Here is a 20,420-nt window from a genome sequence, read left to right on the forward strand (position 1 = left end):
CCCTGACTGTCACAATGGGAGCTGGGGACAAAGGGGGTCCTGGGATGTCACAATGGGCCCCAGTGACAAAGGGGGTCCCCATGGTGTCACAATGGGCCATGGGGACAAAGGGGGGTCCTCGGATGCCACAATGGGCCCTCGGGACAACTGGGGGGTCCTCAGATGTCGCAATGGGCCCTGGGGACAATGGGGGGTCCCCACGGTGCCACAATGGGTCCCCAGTGACAAGGGGAGTCCCCAGGATGTCACAATGGGCCCTGGGGAAAAAGGGGGGTCCTGGGATGTCACAATGGGCCCTTGGGAAAAAGGCTGTCCCCTGAATGTCACAATGGGCCCTGGGGACAATGGGGGTCCCCAGGATGTCACAATGGGCTCTGGGGACAATGGGGGGTCCTGGAATGTCACAATGGGCCCTAGGGACAAAGGTTGGTCCCCAGGTTGTCACAATGGGTCCTGGGGACAACTGGGGGTCCCCAGGATGTCACAATGGGCCCTGGGGACAAGGGGGATACCCACGGTATCAAAATGGGCCCTGGGGACAAAGGGAGGTCCCCAGGATGTCACAATGGGCCCTGGGGATGACGGGGGGTCCTGGGACGTCACAATGGGCCCTGGGGACAATGGGGCGTCCTGATATGTTACAATGAGCCCTGGGCACAACTGGGGGGTCCTTAGATGGGGGGTCCTTATGTGGGGGGTGATGGTTAAAGTGTAAGTATGGAGAAGCTTGGCAGATTGATTATATTACACTTCCACAAACACGTCAAGGTAAGCGTTATGTACTTACAATGGTGGAAGCAACCACTGGATGGTTGGAAACATCTGCCGTACCTCATGCTACAGCCCGAAATACCATCTTGGGCCTTGAGAAGCAAGTCCTTTGGTGGCCGGGTACGCCAGAAAGAATTGAATCAGACTATGGTACTCATTTCAAAAACAGTATTATAGACAATTGGGCCAAAGAACATGGTATTGAGTGGGTGTATCATATTCCATATCATGCACCAGCCTCTGGGAAAACTGAAAGGTACAATGGTTTGTTAAAAACTACACTAAAGGCACTGGGTGGTGGAGCCTTTAAAAACTGGGATTCACATTTAGCAAAAGCCACTTGGTTGGTCAACACCAGGGGATCAACCAATCGAGCCGGGCCTGCCCAATCAGAAATTCTATGGACTGTGGAAGGAGATAAAGTCCCTGTAGTACACATGGAAAATATGTTAGGAAAGGCAGTCTGGGTTCCTCCTGCCTCAGGCACAGGCAAACCTATTCGTGGGATTGTTTTTGCCCAGGGACCTGGCAGCACCTGGTGGGTGATGCTTAAGGATGGAGAAGTTCGGTGTGCACCTCAAGGGGATTTGATTTTAGGTGAAAATGTGCAATGCTGAACTGTACGATGTGAATTGCCACACTAACAATGTTTAATAAGTGTCTTTCAGATCAAGACAATGGTGATGAAACCAGCGCTGGCTTCTTCGAGTGGCGCCCGACACCTTCTTGGAAGTTGGTGTCCTTAACCCACCAACAGGGGTCATGAGATGCACTTGGACCATTTTCCCTGCCCTGGGAGACTGTGGTGACAAAATGAACTTAATGAACTTTTCAAAGGATGGTCCACTGATTAATTACTCCTGTGTATATATGTACATATGTATATATATATATATATAGTAGTAGTGATTAATTAGATTGTATTGATAGATTGTATTGATAAGGTTTAAGTATTCAGTGAATGTCATATGATAAGGGGTGGAATGTCCTGGTTTTGTTAAAAACAAGTTTCTCTTTTAGTGAATTTGCCTGTCAGCTCAAGCCTTCATGTCAGCTGCATTTTCCTGGAGAACCAGACACATGTTTTGGTTAAACCCAGCAAGGGAATGCAAACTTATTGACAAGCACAGATGGACATCTCGCGAGAGGGGCAACGAGAAACTGGTGATGGAGAGACTGACCAACGGTGAATAACATTCCATTCACGTGAATACTTCATATAAAAGTGGGAGATCACGAGGATCTCGCCCCTTTTCCCTTTCTCCCTTTTTTCCTCATGGCTGACATCAGGAGAGGACCTTGCTGGTCGTCCCTGCGAACGGAGGCCAGTGAGAGACTGAATCCAGCTCCGGTTGGCTGCAGAGTCCAATCCAGGACTTTGGGTGCTGGCTCTGCAGTTGCTCAGACTTACAAGATGGGTTTTGTATATTTGTATCATTTTCTCTGTTCTTATCAGTAGCATCAGTAAAACATCTTGAACTTTTCCAGCTCTCTCCCCTCTGTGCTTCTTCCCCTCCCGATCGCCTGTGCTGAGTGGGAAGGGGGGAGAGGGAGGGGCAAAAGGGGGAATTGGGGGGGGGGAGAGGAGGTTGACAACACATCTGCCAGGGTTTGATTGTCACCCCGCAATCCTAACCCTCGACAGGGACAAAGGGGGTCCTGGGATGTCACAATGGGCCCTGGGGACAAAGGGCGGTCGCCAGGATATCACAATGGGCTCTGGTGACAATGGGGTCCCCAGGATGTCACAATGGGCCCTGGGGACAAGTTGGGGTCCCCTGAATTTCACAATGGGCCCTGGGGACAAAGAGGGCTCCCCAGCATATCACAATGGGCCCTGGGGACAATGGGGGGTCCTGGGACGTCACAATGGGCCCTGGGGACAAGGGGGGGTCCTGGGATGTCTCAATGAGCCCTGCGGACAAGGGTGGTACCCACGGTGTCACAATGGGCCCTGGGCACAACGGGGGGTCCCCATAGTGTCACAATGGGTCCTGGGGACAATGGGGGGTCCTGGGACGTCACAATGGGCCCTGGGGACAAGGGGGGGTCCCCAGGATGTCACAATGGGCCCTGGGGACAAAGGGGGTCCCCAGGATGTCACAATGGGCCCTGGGGACAAAGGGGGTCCCCACGGTATCAGAATGGGCCCTGGGGACAAGGGGGGTCCCCTGAATGTCACAATGGGCCCTGGGGACAATGGGGGGTCCTGGGATGTCACAATGAGCCCTGCAGACAAGGGTGGTACCCACAGTGTCTCAATGGGCCCTGGGCACAAGGGGGGGTCCCCATAGTGTCACAATGGACCCTGGGGACAAGGGGGTGCCGAGGATATCACAATGGGCCCTGGGGACAATGGGGGGTCCTGGGACCGCACAATGGGCCCTGAGGACAACGGTGGGTCCCCTGAATGTCAAAATGGGCCCTGGGGACAAAGGGGGGTCCGCAGGATGTCACAATGGGCACTGGGGACAAAGGGGGGGTCCCCAGGATGTCACAATGGGCCCCGGGGACAATGTGGGGTCCTGGGATTTCACAATGGGCCCCAGTGACAAAGGGGGTCCCCTGAATGTCACAATGGGTCCTGGGGACAATGGGGGGTCCTGGGACGTCATAATGGGCCCTGGGGACAAGGGGGGGTCCCCAGGATGTCACAATGGGCCCTGGGGACAAAGAGGGGTCCCCCGAATGTCACAATGGGCCCTGGGGACAGGGGGGTGCAGTGGATGTCACAATGGGCCCTGGGGACAATGGGGGGCATCCAGGATGTCAGAATGAGTCATGAGGACAAGGGGGGGTCCCCATGGTGTCACAATGGGTCCCCAGTGACAAGGAGGGGTCCCCATGGTGTCACAATAGGCCCTGGGGACAAAGTGGGGTCCAAGAATGTCACAATGGGCCCTGGGGACAAAAGGGGTTGCCATAGTGCCACAATGGGCCCTGGGGTCAAAGTGGGTCTCCATGGTGCTACAATGGGCCCTGGGGACAAAGGGGGGTCCTGGGATGTCACAATGAGCCCTGGGGACAAAGGGGGTGTCCCCATGGTGCCACAACGGGCCCTGGGAGGAAGGGGATGGCCAGGATGTCACAATGGGTCCTGGGGAAAATGGGGGGTGCCCAGGATGTCACAATGGACCCTGAGGACAAGCGGGGGTCTCCATGGTGTCACAATGGGCCCCAGTGACAAAGGGGGTCCCCTGAATGTCACAATAGGTCGTGGGGACAATAGGGGGTCCTGGGACGTCACAATGGGCCCTGGGGACAAGGAGGGATCCCCAGGATGTCACAATGGGCCCTGGGGACAATGGGGGGTCCTGGGACGTCACAATGGGCCCTGGGGACAAGGGGGGGTCCCCAGGATGTCACAATGGGCCCTGGGGACAAAGAGGGGTCCCCTGAATGTCACAATGGGCCCTGGGGACAAGGGGGTGCAGAGGATGTCACGATGGGCCCTGGAGACAATGGGGGGTCCTGGGACATCACAATGGGCCCTGGGGACAAGGAGGGATCCCCAGGATGTCACAATGGGCCCTGGGGACAATGGGGGGTCCTGGGACGTCACAATGGGCCCTGGGGACAAGGGCGTGCCGAGGATGTCACAATGGGCCCTGGGGACAATGGGGGGTCCTGGGATGTCACAATGGGCCCTGGGGACAAGGTGGGGTCCCCAGGATGTCACAATGGGCCTTGGGAACAAGGGGGTCCCCCAGATATCACAATGGGCCCTGGGGACAATGTAAGGTCCTGGGCTGTCACAATGGACCCTGAGGACAAGGGGGGACCCCAGGATGTCACAATGAAATCTTGGGACAAAGGGGGTCCCCAGGATGTCACAATGGGCCCTGGGGACAAAGGGGGTCCCCACGGTGTCAGAATGGGCCCTGGGGACAAGGGGGGTCCCCTGAATGTCACAATGGGCCCTGGGGACAATGGGGGGTCCTGGGATGTCACAATGAGCCCTGGGGACAAGGGTGGTACCCACGGTGTCACAATGGGCCCTGGGCACAAGGGGGGGTCCCCATAGTGTCACAATGGACCCTGGGGACAAGGGGGTGCCGAGGATGTCACAATGGGCCCTGGGGACAATGGGGGGTCCTGGGACCTCACAATGGGCCCTGAGGACAATGGTGGGTCCCCTGAATGTCAAAATGGGCCCTGGGCACAAAGGGGGGTCCGCAGGATGTCACAATGGGCATTGGGGATAAAGGGGGGGTCCCCATGGTGTCACAATGGGCCCAAGTGACAAGGAGGGTCCCCACGGTGCCACGATGGGTCCTGGGGACAAGGGCATCCCCCAGATGTCACAATGGGTCCTGGGGACAATGGGAGGCCCCAAGGTGTTCAGAACGAGCCCTGGGGACAAAGTGGAATCCTGGAATGTCACAATGGCCCCCAGTGACAAAGGGGTTCCCCATGGTGCCACAATGGGCCCTGGGGACAAAAGGGGTCCCCAGGATTTCACAATAGCACTGGGGACAAAGGGGGGTCGTGGGATGTCACAATGGGCCCTGGGGACAAGGGAGATCCCCATGGTGTCACAATAAGCCCTGGGGACAAAGGGTGGTCCTGGGACATTTAAATGGGCCCTGGGGACAAAGGGGGGACCCCAGGATGTCACAATGGGCCCTGGGGACAAAGGGGGGTCCCCATGGTGTCACAATGGGCCCTGGGGACAAGGGGGTCCCCCAGATATCGCAATGGGCCCTGGGGACAAAGTAAGGTCCTGGGCTGTCACAATGGACCCTGAGGACAAGGGGGGTCCCCAGGATGTCACAATGAAGTCTTGGGACAAAGGGGGCCCCCAGGATGTCACAATGGGCCCTGGGGACCAGGGGGGGTCCTGGGACGTCACAATGGGCCCTGGGGACAAGGGGGGGTCCCCAGGATGTCACAATGGGCCCTGGGGACAAAGGGGGTCCCCAGGATGTCACAATGGGCCCTGGGGACAAAGGGGGTCCCCACGGTATCAGAATGGGCCCTGGGGACAAGGGGGGTCCCCTGAATGTCACAATGGGCCCTGGGGACAATGGGGGGTCCTGGGATGTCACAATGAGCCCTGCAGACAAGGGTGGTACCCACAGTGTCTCAATGGGCCCTGGGCACAAGGGGGGGTCCCCATAGTGTCACAATGGACCCTGGGGACAAGGGGGTGCCGAGGATATCACAATGGGCCCTGGGGACAATGGGGGGTCCTGGGACCGCACAATGGGCCCTGAGGACAACGGTGGGTCCCCTGAATGTCAAAATGGGCCCTGGGGACAAAGGGGGGTCCGCAGGATGTCACAATGGGCACTGGGGACAAAGGGGGGGTCCCCAGGATGTCACAATGGGCCCCGGGGACAATGTGGGGTCCTGGGATTTCACAATGGGCCCCAGTGACAAAGGGGGTCCCCTGAATGTCACAATGGGTCCTGGGGACAATGGGGGGTCCTGGGACGTCATAATGGGCCCTGGGGACAAGGGGGGGTCCCCAGGATGTCACAATGGGCCCTGGGGACAAAGAGGGGTCCCCCGAATGTCACAATGGGCCCTGGGGACAGGGGGGTGCAGTGGATGTCACAATGGGCCCTGGGGACAATGGGGGGCATCCAGGATGTCAGAATGAGTCATGAGGACAAGGGGGGGTCCCCATGGTGTCACAATGGGTCCCCAGTGACAAGGAGGGGTCCCCATGGTGTCACAATAGGCCCTGGGGACAAAGTGGGGTCCAAGAATGTCACAATGGGCCCTGGGGACAAAAGGGGTTGCCATAGTGCCACAATGGGCCCTGGGGTCAAAGTGGGTCTCCATGGTGCTACAATGGGCCCTGGGGACAAAGGGGGGTCCTGGGATGTCACAATGAGCCCTGGGGACAAAGGGGGTGTCCCCATGGTGCCACAACGGGCCCTGGGAGGAAGGGGATGGCCAGGATGTCACAATGGGTCCTGGGGAAAATGGGGGGTGCCCAGGATGTCACAATGGACCCTGAGGACAAGCGGGGGTCTCCATGGTGTCACAATGGGCCCCAGTGACAAAGGGGGTCCCCTGAATGTCACAATAGGTCGTGGGGACAATAGGGGGTCCTGGGACATCACAATGGGCCCTGGGGACAAGGAGGGATCCCCAGGATGTCACAATGGGCCCTGGGGACAATGGGGGGTCCTGGGACGTCACAATGGGCCCTGGGGACAAGGGGGGGTCCCCAGGATGTCACAATGGGCCCTGGGGACAAAGAGGGGTCCCCTGAATGTCACAATGGGCCCTGGGGACAAGGGGGTGCAGAGGATGTCACGATGGGCCCTGGAGACAATGGGGGGTCCTGGGACATCACAATGGGCCCTGGGGACAAGGAGGGATCCCCAGGATGTCACAATGGGCCCTGGGGACAATGGGGGGTCCTGGGACGTCACAATGGGCCCTGGGGACAAGGGGGGGTCCCCAGGATGTCACAATGGGCCCTGGGGACAAAGAGGGGTCCCCTGAATGTCACAATGGGCCCTGGGGACAAGGGGGTGCAGAGGATGTCACGATGGGCCCTGGAGACAATGGGGGGTCCTGGGACATCACAATGGGCCCTGGGGACAAGGAGGGATCCCCAGGATGTCACAATGGGCCCTGGGGACAATGGGGGGTCCTGGGACGTCACAATGGGCCCTGGGGACAAGGGCGTGCCGAGGATGTCACAATGGGCCCTGGGGACAATGGGGGGTCCTGGGATGTCACAATGGGCCCTGGGGACAAGGTGGGGTCCCCAGGATGTCACAATGGGCCTTGGGAACAAGGGGGTCCCCCAGATATCACAATGGGCCCTGGGGACAATGTAAGGTCCTGGGCTGTCACAATGGACCCTGAGGACAAGGGGGGACCCCAGGATGTCACAATGAAATCTTGGGACAAAGGGGGTCCCCAGGATGTCACAATGGGCCCTGGGGACAAAGGGGGTCCCCACGGTGTCAGAATGGGCCCTGGGGACAAGGGGGGTCCCCTGAATGTCACAATGGGCCCTGGGGACAATGGGGGGTCCTGGGATGTCACAATGAGCCCTGGGGACAAGGGTGGTACCCACGGTGTCACAATGGGCCCTGGGCACAAGGGGGGGTCCCCATAGTGTCACAATGGACCCTGGGGACAAGGGGGTGCCGAGGATGTCACAATGGGCCCTGGGGACAATGGGGGGTCCTGGGACCTCACAATGGGCCCTGAGGACAATGGTGGGTCCCCTGAATGTCAAAATGGGCCCTGGGCACAAAGGGGGGTCCGCAGGATGTCACAATGGGCATTGGGGATAAAGGGGGGGTCCCCATGGTGTCACAATGGGCCCAAGTGACAAGGAGGGTCCCCACGGTGCCACGATGGGTCCTGGGGACAAGGGCATCCCCCAGATGTCACAATGGGTCCTGGGGACAATGGGAGGCCCCAAGGTGTTCAGAACGAGCCCTGGGGACAAAGTGGAATCCTGGAATGTCACAATGGCCCCCAGTGACAAAGGGGTTCCCCATGGTGCCACAATGGGCCCTGGGGACAAAAGGGGTCCCCAGGATTTCACAATAGCACTGGGGACAAAGGGGGGTCGTGGGATGTCACAATGGGCCCTGGGGACAAGGGAGATCCCCATGGTGTCACAATAAGCCCTGGGGACAAAGGGTGGTCCTGGGACATTTAAATGGGCCCTGGGGACAAAGGGGGGACCCCAGGATGTCACAATGGGCCCTGGGGACAAAGGGGGGTCCCCATGGTGTCACAATGGGCCCTGGGGACAAGGGGGTCCCCCAGATATCGCAATGGGCCCTGGGGACAAAGTAAGGTCCTGGGCTGTCACAATGGACCCTGAGGACAAGGGGGGTCCCCAGGATGTCACAATGAAGTCTTGGGACAAAGGGGGCCCCCAGGATGTCACAATGGGCCCTGGGGACCAGGGGGGGTCCTGGGACGTCACAATGGGCCCTGGGGACAAGGGGGGGTCCCCAGGATGTCACAATGGGCCCTGGGGACAAAGGGGGTCCCCAGGATGTCACAATGGGCCCTGGGGACAAAGGGGGTCCCCACGGTATCAGAATGGGCCCTGGGGACAAGGGGGGTCCCCTGAATGTCACAATGGGCCCTGGGGACAATGGGGGGTCCTGGGATGTCACAATGAGCCCTGCAGACAAGGGTGGTACCCACAGTGTCTCAATGGGCCCTGGGCACAAGGGGGGGTCCCCATAGTGTCACAATGGACCCTGGGGACAAGGGGGTGCCGAGGATATCACAATGGGCCCTGGGGACAATGGGGGGTCCTGGGACCGCACAATGGGCCCTGAGGACAACGGTGGGTCCCCTGAATGTCAAAATGGGCCCTGGGGACAAAGGGGGGTCCGCAGGATGTCACAATGGGCACTGGGGACAAAGGGGGGGTCCCCAGGATGTCACAATGGGCCCCGGGGACAATGTGGGGTCCTGGGATTTCACAATGGGCCCCAGTGACAAAGGGGGTCCCCTGAATGTCACAATGGGTCCTGGGGACAATGGGGGGTCCTGGGACGTCATAATGGGCCCTGGGGACAAGGGGGGGTCCCCAGGATGTCACAATGGGCCCTGGGGACAAAGAGGGGTCCCCCGAATGTCACAATGGGCCCTGGGGACAGGGGGGTGCAGTGGATGTCACAATGGGCCCTGGGGACAATGGGGGGCATCCAGGATGTCAGAATGAGTCATGAGGACAAGGGGGGGTCCCCATGGTGTCACAATGGGTCCCCAGTGACAAGGAGGGGTCCCCATGGTGTCACAATAGGCCCTGGGGACAAAGTGGGGTCCAAGAATGTCACAATGGGCCCTGGGGACAAAAGGGGTTGCCATAGTGCCACAATGGGCCCTGGGGTCAAAGTGGGTCTCCATGGTGCTACAATGGGCCCTGGGGACAAAGGGGGGTCCTGGGATGTCACAATGAGCCCTGGGGACAAAGGGGGTGTCCCCATGGTGCCACAACGGGCCCTGGGAGGAAGGGGATGGCCAGGATGTCACAATGGGTCCTGGGGAAAATGGGGGGTGCCCAGGATGTCACAATGGACCCTGAGGACAAGCGGGGGTCTCCATGGTGTCACAATGGGCCCCAGTGACAAAGGGGGTCCCCTGAATGTCACAATAGGTCGTGGGGACAATAGGGGGTCCTGGGACGTCACAATGGGCCCTGGGGACAAGGAGGGATCCCCAGGATGTCACAATGGGCCCTGGGGACAATGGGGGGTCCTGGGACGTCACAATGGGCCCTGGGGACAAGGGGGGGTCCCCAGGATGTCACAATGGGCCCTGGGGACAAAGAGGGGTCCCCTGAATGTCACAATGGGCCCTGGGGACAAGGGGGTGCAGAGGATGTCACGATGGGCCCTGGAGACAATGGGGGGTCCTGGGACATCACAATGGGCCCTGGGGACAAGGAGGGATCCCCAGGATGTCACAATGGGCCCTGGGGACAATGGGGGGTCCTGGGACGTCACAATGGGCCCTGGGGACAAGGGCGTGCCGAGGATGTCACAATGGGCCCTGGGGACAATGGGGGGTCCTGGGATGTCACAATGGGCCCTGGGGACAAGGTGGGGTCCCCAGGATGTCACAATGGGCCTTGGGAACAAGGGGGTCCCCCAGATATCACAATGGGCCCTGGGGACAATGTAAGGTCCTGGGCTGTCACAATGGACCCTGAGGACAAGGGGGGACCCCAGGATGTCACAATGAAATCTTGGGACAAAGGGGGTCCCCAGGATGTCACAATGGGCCCTGGGGACAAAGGGGGTCCCCACGGTGTCAGAATGGGCCCTGGGGACAAGGGGGGTCCCCTGAATGTCACAATGGGCCCTGGGGACAATGGGGGGTCCTGGGATGTCACAATGAGCCCTGGGGACAAGGGTGGTACCCACGGTGTCACAATGGGCCCTGGGCACAAGGGGGGGTCCCCATAGTGTCACAATGGACCCTGGGGACAAGGGGGTGCCGAGGATGTCACAATGGGCCCTGGGGACAATGGGGGGTCCTGGGACGTCACAATGGGCCCTGGGGACAAGGAGGGCACCCCAGGATGTCACACAGGGCCCTGGGGACAATGGCGGTTCCTGGGACGTCACAGTGGGCCCTGGGAACAAGGGGGGGTCCCCAGGATGTCACAATGGGCCCTGGGGACAAAGAGGGGTCCCCTGAATGTCACAATGGGCCCTGGGGACAAGGGGGTGCCGAGGATGTCACAATGGGCCCTGGGGAAAATGGGGGTCCTGGCACGTCACGATGGGCCCTGGGGACAAGGAGGGATTCCCAGGATGTCACAATGGGCCCTGCGGACAAGGGTGGTACCCACGGTGTCACAATGGTCACTGGGACAAGGGGGGGTCCCTATAGTGTCACAATGGGTCCTGGGGACAAGTGGGGTCCCCTGAAAGTCACAATGGGCCCTGGGGACAATGTGGGGTCCTGGGATGTCACAATGGGCCCCAGTGACAAACGGGGGCCCCTGAATGTCACAATGGGCCCTGGGGACAATGGGGGGTCCTGGGACGTCACAATGGGCCCTGGGGACAAGGAGGGATCCCCAGGATGTCACAATGGGCCCTGGGGACAATGGCGGGTCCTGGGACGTCACAATGGGCCCTGGGGACAAGGGGGTTCCCCAGGACGTCACAATCGGCCCTGGGGACAAAGAGGGGTCCCCTGAATGTCACAATGGGCCCTGGGCACAAGGGGGTACCGAGGATGTCACAATGGGCCCTGGGGACAATGGGGGGTCCTGGGATGTCACAATGGGCCCTGAGGACAATGGTGGGTCCCCTGAATGTCACAATGGGCCCTGGGGACAAAGGGGGGTCCGCAGGATGTCACAATGGGCACTGGGGACAAAGGGGGGCGTCCCCATGGTGTCACAATGGGCCCAAGTGACAAGGAGGGTCCCCACGGTGCCACGATGGGTCCTGAGGACAAGGGCGTCCCCCAGATGTCACAATGGGCCCTGGGGACAATGGGGTTGCCCAGGATGTCACAATGGGCCCTGGGGACAATGGGAGTCCCCAAGGTGTCAGAACGAGCCCTGGGGACAAAGTGGAATCCTGGAATGTCACAATGGCCCCCAGTGACAAAGGGGTTCCCCATGGTGTCACAATGGGCCGTGGGGACAAAAGGGGTCCCCAGGATTTCACAATAGCACTGGGGACAAAGGGGGGTCATGGGATGTCACAATGGGCTCCAGTGACAAAGAGGGTCCTCATGGTGCCACAATGGGCCCTGGGGACAAAGGGGGTCCCCTGGATGTCACAATGGGCCCTGGGGACAAGGAGGGTCCCCAGCATGTCACAATGGGCCCTGGGGACAAAGGGGGTCCCCACGGTATCAGTATGGGCCCTGGGGACAAAGGGGGGTCCTGGGACGTCACAATGGGCCCTGGGGACAAGGGGGGGTCCTGGGACGTCACAATGGGCCCTGGGGACAAGGGGGTGCAGAGGATGTCACAATGGGCCCTGGGGACAATGTCGGGTCCTGGGACGTCACAATGGGCCCTGGGGACAAGGGGGGGTCCCCAGGATGTCACAATGGGCCCTGGGGACAAAGAGGGGTCCCCTGAATGTCACAATGGGCCCTGGGGACAAGGGGGTGCAGTGGATGTTACAATGGGCCCTGGGGACAATGGGGGGTGTCCAGGATGTGAGAATGAGTCCTGAGGACAAGGGGGGGTCCCCATGGTGTCACAATGGGTCCCCAGTGACAAGGAGGGGTCCCCATGGTGTCACAATAGGCCCTGGGGACAAAGTGGGGTCCAAGAATGTCACAATGGGCCCTGGGGACAAAAGGGGTTGCCATGGTGCCACAATGGGCCCTGGGGTCAAAGGGGGTCCCCATGGTGCTACAATGGGCCCTGGGGACAAAGGGGGGTCCTGGGATGTCACAATGGGCCCTGGGGACAAAGGGGGGTCCTGGGATGTCACAATGGGCCCTGGGGACAAAGGGGTGCAGAGGATGTCACAACGGGCCCTGGGAGCAAGGGGGTGGCCAGGATGTCACAATGGGTCCTGGGGAAAATGGGGGGTGCCCAGGATGTCACAATGGACCCTGAGGACAAGCGGGGGTCTCCATGGTGTCACAATGGGCCCCAGTGACAAAGGGGGTCCCCTGAATGTCACAATAGGTCCTGGGGACAATGGGGGGTCCTGGGAGGTCACAATGGGCCCTGGGGACAAGGAGGGATCCCCAGGATGTCAGAATGGGCCCTGGGGACAAAGAGGGGTCCCCTGAATGTCACAATGGGCCCTGGGGACAAGGGGGTGCAGAGGATGTCACAATGGGCCCTGGGGACAATGGGGGGTCCTGGGACATCACAATGGGCCCTGGAGACAAGGAGGGATCCCCAGGATGTCACAATGGGCCCTGGGGACAAGGAGGGATCCCCAGGATGTCAAAATGGGCCCTGGGGACAATGGGGGGTCCTGGGATGTCACAATGGGCCGTGGGGACAAGGGTGGGTCCCCAGGATGTCACAATGGGCCTTGGGAACAAGGGGGTCCCCCAGATATCACAATGGGCCCTGGGGACAATGTAAGGTCCTGGGCTGTCACAATGGACCCTGAGAACCAGGGGGGTCCCTAGGATGTCACAATGAAGTCTTGGGACAAAGGGGGTCCCCAGGATGTCAGAATGGGGCCTGGGGACCAGGGGGGGTCCCCAGGATGTCACAATGGGCCCCAGTGACAAAGGGGGTCCCTATGGTGCCACAATGGGCCCTGGGGACAAAGGGGGTCCCCTGGATGTCACAATGGGCTCTGGGGACAAGGAGGGTCCCCAGAATGTCACAATGGGCCCTGGGGACAAAGAGCGTCCCCAGGATGTCACAATGGGCCCTGGGGACTAGGGGGGGTCCTGGGATGTCACAATGGGCCCTAGTGACAAAGGGGGTCCCTATGGTGCCACAATGGGCCCTGGGGACAAAGGGGGTCCCCTGGATGTCACAATGGGCTCTGGGGATAAGGAGGGTCCCCAGGATGTCAAAATGGGCCCTGGGGACAAAGAGCGTCCCCAGCATGTCACAATGGGCCCTGGGGACAAAGGGGGTCCCCACGGTATCAGAATGGGCCCTGGGGTCAAAGGGGGGTCCCCATAGTGTCACAATGGGTCCTGGGGACAAGTGGGGTCCCCAGGATGTCACAATGGGCCCTGGGGACAATGTGGGGTCCCCTGAATGTCACAATGGGCCCTGGGGACAAGGGGGTGCCGAGGATGTCACAATGGGCCCTGGGGACAATGGGGGGTCCTGGGACCTCACAATGGACCCTGAGGACAATGGTGGGTCCCCTGAATGTCAAAATGGGCCCTGGGGACAAAGGGGGGTCCGCAGGATGTCACAATGGGCACTGGGGACAAAGGGGGTGTCCCCAGGATGTCACAATGGGCCCTTGGGACAATGTGGGGTCCTGGGATTTCACAATGGGCCCCAGTGACAAAGGGGGTCCCCTAAATGTCACAATGGGTCCTAGGGACAATGGGGGGTCCTGGGACGTCACAATGGGCCCTGGGGACAAGGAGGGATCCCCAGGATGTAACAATGGGCCCTGGGGACAAGGGGGTGTCCCCAGGATGTCACAATGGGCCCTGCGGACAAGGGTGGTACCCACGGTGTCACAATGGGCACTGGGCACAAGGGGGGGTCCCTATAGTGTCGCAATGGGTTCTAGGGACAAGTGGGGTCCCCTGAAAGTCACAATGGGCCCTGAGGACAATGGTGGGTCCCCTGAATGTCAAAATGGGCCCCAGTGACAAACGGGGGCTCCTGAATGTCACAATGGGCCCTGGGGACAATGGGGGGTCCCGGGACATCACAATGGGCCCTGGGGACAAGGAGGGATCCCCAGGATGTCACAATGGGCCCTGGGGACAATGGCGGGTCCTGGGACGTCACAATGGGCCCTGGGGACAAGGGGGGGTCCCCTGGATGTCACAATGGGCCCTGGGGACAAGGAGGGATTCCCAGGACGTCACAATGGGCCCTGGGGACAAGGGGGTGTCCCCAGGATGTCACAATGGGCCCTGCGGACAAGGGTGGTACCCACGGTGTCACAATGGGCACTGGGCACAAGGTGGGGTCCCTATAGTGTCACAATGGGTCCTGGGGACAAGTGGGGTCCCCTGAAATTCACAATGGGCCCTGGGGACAATGTGGGGTCCTGGGATGTCACAATGGGCGCCAGTGACAAACGGGGGCCCCTGAATGTCACAATGGGCCCTGGGGACAATGGGGGGTCCCGGGACGTCACAATGGGCCCTGGGGACAAGGAGGGATCCCCAGGATGTCACAATGGGCCCTGGGGACAAAGAGGCGTCCCCTGAATGTCACAATGGGCCCTGGGGACAAGGGGGTGCCGAGGATGTCACAATGGGCCCTGGGGACAAGGGAGATCCCCATGGTGTCACAATAAGCCCTGGGGACAAAGTGGGGTCCTGGGATGTCACAATGGGCCCTGGGGACAATGGGGGTCCTGGGACGTCACAATGGGCCCTGGGGACAATGGGGGTCCCCACGGTGCCACGATGGGTCCTGGGGACAAGGGCGTCCCTTAGATGTCACAATGGGCCCTGGGGACAATGGGGTTGCCCAGGATGTCACAATGGACCCTGGGGACAAAGGGGGGTGGGCAGGATGTCACAATGGGCACTGGGGACAAAGGGGGGGTCCCCATGGTGTCACAATGGGTCCCCAGTGACAAGGAGGGTTCCCCATGGTGTCGCAATAGGCCCTGGGGACAAAGTGGGGTCCTAGAATGTCACAATGAGCCCTGGGGACAAAGGGGGGTCCTGGGATGTCACAATGGGCCCTGGGGACAAGAGGGGATTCCTAGGATGTCACAATGGGCCCTGGGGACTTATGTGGTCCCCACGATGTCACAATATGTCCTGGAGACAAAGAGGGGTCCCCAGGATGTCACAATGGGCCCTTGGGACAATGGGGTTCCTGGGATGTCACAATGGGTCCCCAGTGACAAAGGGGGTCCCCAGGATGTCTCAATGGGCCCTGAGGACAATGGGAGGTCCCCATGGTGTCACAATGGGTCCCCAGTGACAAGGGAGGTCTCCACGGTGCCAGGATGGGTCCTGGGGACAAGGAGGTCCCCAGGATGTCACAATGGGCCGTGGGGACAAAGAGGCTCCCCAGGATGTCACAATGGGACCTGGGGACAAGGGGGTCTCCAGGAACTCACAATGGGCTCTGGGGACAATGGAGGTTCCCCAGGATGTTCACAATAGGCCCTGAGGACAAGGGGTGGTCCCCATGCTGTCACAATGGGTCTCCAGTGACAAGGGGGTCCCCAAGGTGTCACAATGGGCCCTGAGGACAATGGGGGGTCCTGGGACGTAACAATAGGTCCTGGGGACAAGGGGGTTCCCCACAGTGTCACAATGGGCCCTGGGGACAAAGGGGGTCCGCACGGTGTTACAATGGTCCCGGGGGACAAAGGGGGATGCCCAGGATGTCACAATGGGCCCCGAGGACAAGGGGGGGTCCCCATGGTGTCACAATGGGTCCCCAGTGACAAGGAGGGTCCCCATGGTGTCATGATGGGTCCTGGGGACAAGGGGGTCCCCAGGATGTAACAATGGACCCTGGGGACAATGGGGGGTCCTGGGACGTCACAATGGGTCCCAGTGACATGGGGGTCCCCAGGATGTCACAATGGGCCCTGGGGACAATGTGGGGTCCTGGGATGTCACAATGGGCCCCAGTGACCAAGGGGGTCCCCTGAATGTCACAATGGGCCCTGGGGACAATGGGGGGTCCTGGGACGTCACAATGGGCCCTGGGGACAAGGAGGGATCCCCAGGATGTCACAATGGGCCCTGGGGACAATGGGGGTCCTGGGACGTCACAATGGGCCCTGGGGACACAGAGGGGCCCTAGGACGTCACAATCAGCCCTGGCGACAAGATGGGGTCCCCTGAGAGTCACAATGAGCCCTGGAAAGAGAGGGGGGTCCCAAGGACATCACAATGGGCCCTGGGAACAATGGGGGGTCCTGGGACGTCACAATGGGCCCCAGTGACAAAGGGGGTCCCCTGAATGTCACAATGGGCCCTGGGGACAATGGGGGGTCCTGGGACGTCACAATGGGCCCTGGGGACTAGGAGGGATCCCCAGGATGTCACAATGGGCCCTGGGGACAAGGGGGGGTCCCCAGGATGTCACAATGGGCCCTGGGGACAAAGAGGGGTCCCCTGAATGTCACAATGGGCCCTGGGGACAAGGGGGTGCAGAGGATGTCACAATGGGCCCTGGGGACAATGGGGGGTCCTGGGATGTCACAATGGGCCCTGGGGACAAGGAGGGATCCCCAGGATGTCACAATGGGCCCTGGGGACAAGGGGGGGTCGCCAGGATGTCACAATGGGCCCTGGGGACAAAGTAAGGTCCTGGGATGTCACAATGGGCCCTGGGGACAAGGGGGGGTCCCCAGGATGTCACAATGGGCCTTGGGAACAAGGGGGTCCCCCAGATATCACAATGGGCCCTGGGGACAATGTAAGGTCCTGGGCTGTCACAATGGACCCTGAGGACAAGGGGGGTCCCCAGGATGTCACAATGAAGTCTTGGGACAAAGGGGGTCCCCAGGATGTTCACAATGGGCCCTGGGGACCAGGGCGGGTCCTGGGATGTCACAATGGGCCCCAGTGACAAAGGGGGTCCCTATGGTGCCACAATGGGCCCTGGGGACAAAGGGGGTCCCCTGGATGTCACAATGGGCTCTGGGGACAAGGAGGGTCCCCAGGATGTCACAATGGGCCCTGGGGACAAAGAGGATCCCCAGCATGTCACAATGGGCCCTGGGGACAAAGGGGGTCCCCACGGTATCAGAATGGGCCCTGGGGACAAGGGGGGTCCCCTGAATGTCACAATGGGCCCTGGGGACAATGGGGGGTCCTGGGATGTCACAATGAGCCCTGGGGACAAGGGTGGTACCCACAGTGTCACAATGGGTCCTGGGCACAAGGGGGGGTCCCCATAGTGTCACAATGGACCCTGGGGACAAGGGGGTGCCGAGGATGTCACAATGGGCCCTGGGGACAATGGGGGGTCCTGGGACCTCACAATGGGCCCTGAGGACAATGGTGGGTCTCCTGAATGTCAAAATGGGCCCTGGGGACAAAGGGGGGTCCGCAGGATGTCACAATGGGCACTGGGGACAAAGGGGGGGTCCCCAGGATGTCACAATGGGCCCTGGGGACAGTGTGGGGTCCTGAGACGTCACAATGGGCCCTGGGGACAAGGGGGGGTCCCCAGGATGTCACAATGGGCCCTGGGGACAAGGGCGTGCCGAGGATGTCACAATGGGCCCTGGGGACAATGGGGGGTCCTGGGATGTCACAATGGGCCCTGGGGACAAGGTGGGGTCCCCAGGATGTCACAATGGGCCTTGGGGACAATGTAAGGTCCTGGGCTGTCACAATGGACCCAGAGGACAAGGGGGGACCCCAGGATGTCACAATGAAGTCTTGGGACAAAGGGGGTCCCCACGATGTCACAATGGGCCCTGGGGACAAAGGGGGGTCCCCTGAATGTCACAATGGGCCCTGGGGACAAGGGGGGGTCCCCAGGATGTCACAATGGGCCTTGGGAACAAGGGGGTCCCCAAGATATCACCATGGGCCCTGGGGACAATGTAAGGTCCTGGGCTGTCACAATGGACCCTGAGGACAAGGGGGGACCCCAGGATGTCACAATGAAGTCTTGGGACAAAGGGGGTCCCCACGATGTCACAATGGGCCCTGGGGACAAAGGGGTTCCCCTGAATGTCACAATGGGCCCTGGGGACAATGGGGGGTCCTGGGATGTCACAATGGACCCTGGGGACAAGGGGGTGCCGAGGATGTCACAATGGGCCCTGGGGACAATGGTGGGTCCCCTGAATTTCAAAATGGGCCCTGGGGACAAAGGGGGGTCCGCAGGATGTCACAATGGGCACTGGGGATAAAGGGGGGGTCCCCATGGTGTCCCAATGGGCCCAAGTGACAAGGAGGGTCCCCACGGTGCCACGATGGGTCCTGGGGACAAGGGCGTCCCCCAGATGTCACAATGGGCCCTGGGGACAATGGGGTTGCCCAGGATGTCACAATGGGCCCTGGGGACAATGGAAGGCCCCAAGGTGTTCAGAACGAGCCCTGGGGACAAAGTGGAATCCTGGAATGTCACAATGGCCCCCAGTGACAAAGGGGTTCCCCATGGTGCCACAATGGGCCCTGGGGACAAAAGGGGTCCCCAGGATTTCAAAATAGCACTGGGGACAAAGGGGGGTCATGGGATGTCACAATGGGCTCCAGTGACAAAGAGGGTCCTCATGGTGCCACAATGGGCCCTGGCGACAAAGGGGGTCCCCAGGATGTCACAATGGGCCCTGGGGACAAAGTGGGGTCCCCTGAATGTCACAATGGGCCGTGGGGACTATGGGCGGTCCTGGGACGTCACAATGGGCCCTGGGGACAAGGGGGTGCAGAGCATGTCACAATGGGCCCTGGGGACAATGGGGGGTCGTGGGACATCTCAATGGGCCCTGGGGACAAGGAGGGATCCCCAGGATGTCACAATGGGCCCTGGGGACAATGGGGGGTCCTGGGACGTCACAATAGGCCCTGGGGACAAAGAGGGGTCCCCTGAATGTCACAATGGGCCCTGGGGACAAGGAGGGATCCCCAGGATGTCAAAATGGGCCCTGGGGACAATGGGGGGTCCTGGGATGTCACAATGGGCCCTGGGGACAAGGGTGGGTCCCCAGGATGTCACAATGGGCCTTGGGAACAGGGGGGTCCCCCAGATATCACAATGGGCCCTGGGGACAATGTAAGGTCCTGGGTTGTCACAATGGACCCTGAGGACAAGGGGGGTCCCCAGGATGTCACAATGAAGTCTTGGGACAAAGGGGGTCCCCAGGATGTCACAATGGGGCCTGGGGACCAGGGGGGGTCCTGGGATGTCACAATGGGCCCTGGGGACAAGGGGGGGTCCCTATGGTGCCACAATGGGCCCTGGGGACAAAGTGGGGTCCAAGAATGTCACAATGGGCCCTGGGGACAATGGGGGGTCCTGGGACGTCACAATGGGCCCTGGGGACAAGGGGGGGTCCCCAGGATGTCACAATGGGCCCTGGTACCAAGGGGGTGCCGAGGATGTCACAATGGGCCCTGGAGACAATGGGGGGTCCTGGGATGTCACAATGGGCCCTGGGGACAATGGGGGGTCCTTGGATGTCACAATGGGCCCCAGTGACAAAGGGGGTCCCTATGGTGCCACAATGGGCCCTGGGGACAAAGGGGGTCCCCTGGATGTCACAATGTGCTCTGGGGACAAGGAGGGTCCCCAGAATGTCACAATGGGCCCTGGGGACAAGGGGGGGTCCCCAGGATGTCACAATGGGCCTTGGGAACAAGGGGGTCCCCCAGATATCACAATGGGCCCTGGGGACAATGGGGGGTCCTTGGATGTCACAATGGGCCCCAGTGACAAAGGGGGTCCCTATGGTGCCACAATGGGCCCTGGGGACAAAAAGGGTCCCCTGGATGTCACAATGTGCTCTGGGGACAAGGAGGGTCCCCAGGATGTCACAATGGGCCCTGGGGACAAAGAGCGTCCCCAGCATGTCACAATGGGCCCTGGGGACAAAGGGGGTCCCCACGGTATCAGA

The 20,420-nt window shown here is 60.6% G+C and overlaps 1 long non-coding RNA gene across 1 annotated transcript in view; it reads right to left on the reverse strand.

Annotated features, from left to right (window-relative positions):
- Positions 1-366: 366 nt before the first annotated feature.
- The window catches only part of LOC139829572 (uncharacterized), a 63,609-nt gene continuing 43,555 nt past the window's right edge, over positions 367-20,420 (reverse strand). The window contains exon 3 of the long non-coding RNA XR_011742091.1: positions 367-2,300. This is a non-coding gene — a long non-coding RNA (uncharacterized lncRNA). The remainder of the gene's footprint in view (positions 2,301-20,420) is intronic.

The sequence above is a fragment of the Patagioenas fasciata genome, chromosome 21, assembly GCF_037038585.1.
Source record: "Patagioenas fasciata isolate bPatFas1 chromosome 21, bPatFas1.hap1, whole genome shotgun sequence".
NCBI lineage: Eukaryota > Metazoa > Chordata > Aves > Columbiformes > Columbidae > Patagioenas > Patagioenas fasciata.